The following is a 4,108-nucleotide window of genomic DNA, read 5'->3' as shown; positions in this document are numbered from 1 at the left end:
TCTCAGCCCTGAGGGAGCCGGAGCTGAGGGAGGGACGGGGCTCACAGCCTGGGGAATGCCGCTCTCAGCCCTGAGGGAGCCGGAGCTGAGGGAGGGACGGGGCTCACAGCCTGGGGAATGCCGCCCCCAGCCCTGAGGGAGCCGGAGCTGAGGGCGGGATGGGGCTCACAGCCTGGGAAGTGCTGCCATCCTCCTTCAGGGAGCTGGAGCTGAGGGCGGGATGGGGCTCACAGCCCGGGAATGCCGCCCTCAGCCCTGAGGGAGCCGGAGCTGAGAGAGGGATGGGGCTCACGGCCTGGGGAATGCTGTCCTCAGCCCTGAGGGAGCCGGGAACTGAGGGAGAGATGGGGCGGGATAAGGCTCACAGTCTGGGGAATGCCGCCCTCAGCCCTGAGGGAGGGATGGAGCGGGATGGGGCTCACAACCCGGGAATGCCGTATGTTGAGGGATGGTTTCACTCCTCGCCCCGCAGCCCCAGCCTTTCCTTTTATCAATCTCGGTGTGGCACCTTGCAGCTTTTCCTTCCTTAGCTCAGGACCTGCTGTGCCATCCCACCTGTCCTTGGTAGGTTTTGAAGATCTGTTTTTTTCAGAACCCGTTGCAAAAAAGGGGTTGAGGCAGCAGCTTTGTCCCAGGTGAGCTTAGACAGTACTGATTTATAGGAAAAGAACACATAGAAGGTATATTTTTTGTAATAGCCTGAACTTCCCATGTGTCTGAGAGGCTCAGCTTGTATCACCATTGTAAAGCAGTAACCTTTTTCCTCACTAAAAATAAGATTAGAGTTGAAAATTTGTTTATACCTATCAGGATGAGCTAAACCACTGTATTGCTATAAGAAGCTCCTGGTTTTTTTGTTTTGTTTTTTTTTTTTTAATATTTTTGAATAGCTATTTAAGTTATTTTCTTCACCTTTAACAGTACACAAATGTAATGTAGTTTAGATGCAAAGCACATACTTGAACCCACTTGAAAGTAAATTCATTTTGTATTGTGTTCACAGTAAAACAGAGCAGCTCAAAAAAGAGCTCTGACTGAAAGGGAAATGCCCACATAATACCTAAACCCTATAATTTCTATGGCATATCTTTGTCTGAGTGTGAACAGCCAGGGTTAAAAGTGCTCCTGTGTAAAGAAAATGATCCAAGAAATGTTCCCCTGCACCAGCAGGGTGTAAGAAACAGGTGGAGAATGGGAGCTCTTGAGGTTGTTTTCCATTTTCAAGCAGCTGCACCTAGATCAGGAGCTCGTTGCAAGTGAAACACAACCTCATGTGAGCAGTTTTGCAGTGCCTGCAGCAGCTCTGTATGGTGAGACATCAAAACCCAGCATTTGGACAGTTGTCAAGATGGAGAAATAGGGAAAACATGACTCTATCATCTTTCAGCCATTTTTAGCAGTTGCTTTTGATTTTATTTCTTTGCTGGATTTATGCACTTTTGAAAGAGATAACTTAGAAGAAGGTTTGGAAGTGGATGATCTTTGCCTTTTTATATTAAATTTTTTAGCAGGCAGAGAGGAAACCAAAACTTTTTGTATAAAGGTATAGAAATGCACACCTAGGTCATACACAGGAAAAGGTCTCCCTAGTAATAGTCTGGATAGATCTGGATTTATATCCCCTCTAAGATTACCCAAACACACTAAAAATCACTGTGAACTCTGACCCTGCTCTTCAATTACACCCAGCAAGGATGGCAGCAGTACCAAATCCCGGATATTTGCACTAATGCAAAGTTACAGCTGGAATCAATAAAGAGCCAAGATTTTAAAGGAGCTGCTGAGGAAGGTTTGGGTTGTGTTGGTCACCTCAGGTTAGGGATCATTGAGGGTTTGTTGTGGTGGCCCAGGCAGTTCCTGGTTTCTCCTCAGTGTCTATAGTCAGTGGCGTGGCTGCATCCGAGGATATTGTGTAAATTTGGGTGCTGGCAGGTGTCATTTCTCTGCTGCTCAGCTGGGCTTTGGGCTTGGTTTTGCCTCAGCATGCCACAAAGGATCTGAGAGGAAAACACAGAGGGATTGTGTGCAGCTAGCAACAGTTACCATGTGCTGCTCAGAGGTGCCCTAGGGCTGGGAGCAAGGATGTTCCAGGATTTGGAAGGAAGTTTGGAAGGTTAGATCTGGTGCTGTCCCAGTTACACATGGCTCTGTGCTTGGCAAAAGCAGCTCCTCCCGTGCTAAGGAGCGTCTGGAGTCTGTTTGTTCCATTGCTGGGTGGAGCCTGGGTCTTGAGTGGGTGTGAGCTAAGTTTGGAGCTGCTGTGGTCAGTGGGTTCCTTACTAACAATTTTGGTCTGGCAGGGTTCCTTCCCTGGAGCTGGGCTTCAGGGCAGACAAAAGGGTTCTTCAGCCCTCAGGGACAGACTGGATTATACTGGATTTAAGATAAGTTGTCTGGCTCATTTAAGGGGGTTTTGTTATTCACTTTTGTTATCCTCTGTCATTCTTGTTCTGTGTCCAGTGTGAACTCCCTGGCCATGGGTTGGTTCCATCCGAGGCCCTTGCAGGTGTGAAGGTGGCACCAGCTGGGGACTGACCCAGAGCAGGCTCTGAGTTTAGGACTTGCCATGTCAGGGTGAAGGCTGAGCTTGCAGCCAGGGCACCCATTGGCCAAATGTGTCATTAGGTCACGTTCAAAGCCAGCACTCCCTGAAGCCTTTTGGATTTGTCTTGAGAGCTGAGTTTAGACTTGGAGTTGCCTGCACTTTATATTGCTCTCCTTACCCTCTTGTCATCATTTCTGGTATTCTGACCTTTTCCAGCATCTCCAAGAAGCAATGAGACAACACAAATCCCACAATAAACACCCCCACCCAAGATCCTGGGGTTGTAACAGAGTCTTTTAGCTTAATTTCTTGGAAAAAAAACAAAAACAAAACACATTTGTGTGCTTAGTACTCTGTTCTTCAAACAGAGCCTGGACCTAATTTTGACTACAGAAACTCTGCATTTTCTGGCTTGGTGTGAATACATAGCTTCAGGAAGAAGAGAGGTTTTTAGTTAGAGCTGCACTGAGGACAGAGCTCAGTCCTCTGGCCACGTTTGTTGCTGACACAACGTTCCTGAAATGGAGGTTAACTTCCAGGGGGTGTTTTTTGCTTCTCCCTGGAGATAGCTCACCAAGAATCCTTGTGGCAGCAGTGATGACAGCAGAAGGAGTGATTGCCACAAACAGGGTGACATCATTTAACCCCGTGGCCTTAGATAAGTTATTAAGGACCATTCCTTAATCATGCCCTGATAAGAGTGAGTAGCTTCTAAACATTGAATAAATGCACTACTCAAGTCTTCCCAGCATGAAGTTTTTTGCACAAGTATATTTTAGTTTTTCAGAGAAGAACTCTCTACCTAGAGAATATTTTTGTCTTCTTCTATCTGGAGTTTGATGCCAGAAGTTTTGGCTTGTGGTGCCTGAGGCTGAGCCCTGCAGGAGCTGCCAGCTCTGCCTGCATGGGATGGCTGAATGGCTGCTTCCACCTCCTGGAGAAGACAATGAATGAGGGATTCTGGATTTTATGGATTTTCTTGGGGTTCTTTTAATTGAATTCTTCTGGGGATTTTTGGTTCCTTTCTGTTCTGGACTATGTATAGTAAAGAGGTTTTGTTCCTTTCATCCTATTCCCTCCATTTCTTGTTAATACTTTTCTGAGGGTTTTTTCTCCCTTATGTTCCTTTAAAAAATCTAATTTGCCATCCATAGATGAAAAGGCTGCTCACATAGTTTTTTAAACAAGGGATCTAGGAAAAATGAGGGGAGACCGTGTGGTACCGTGTCAGGAAATGCCTGCAGTGCCATACAAGAATTACCTTATTACATGCACTTGTAGGTAACATGACCCAGCACAGAAGGGTGAGGGCTCTGCAGCAGCACAAAATACAGGGCTGCCCTGTGGTTTGGGAGGGAACAAAAACTCTATCAGTAGTGATTTTGTTCTGCTAAGACATCAGTGCAAACATTGCTATTTATTTTTCCTCTAAGTGCAATGAATGTGATCTAATCTCTGCTTCTCAATCTACAATAGTTAAAATCTTCCTGCACTTGTAGACTGATTTTCCAGTTTTTCCAGGCAGTAATTCCCTCCTTGCACTTACAGAAAAAAATACTTTTT

Source organism: Geospiza fortis, unplaced genomic scaffold (assembly GCF_000277835.1).
Source record: "Geospiza fortis unplaced genomic scaffold, GeoFor_1.0 scaffold275, whole genome shotgun sequence".
Taxonomy (NCBI): Eukaryota; Metazoa; Chordata; class Aves; order Passeriformes; family Thraupidae; genus Geospiza; species Geospiza fortis.
The sequence above is the reverse complement of the archived record's forward strand: the minus strand, read 5'-3'. Positions refer to the sequence as shown.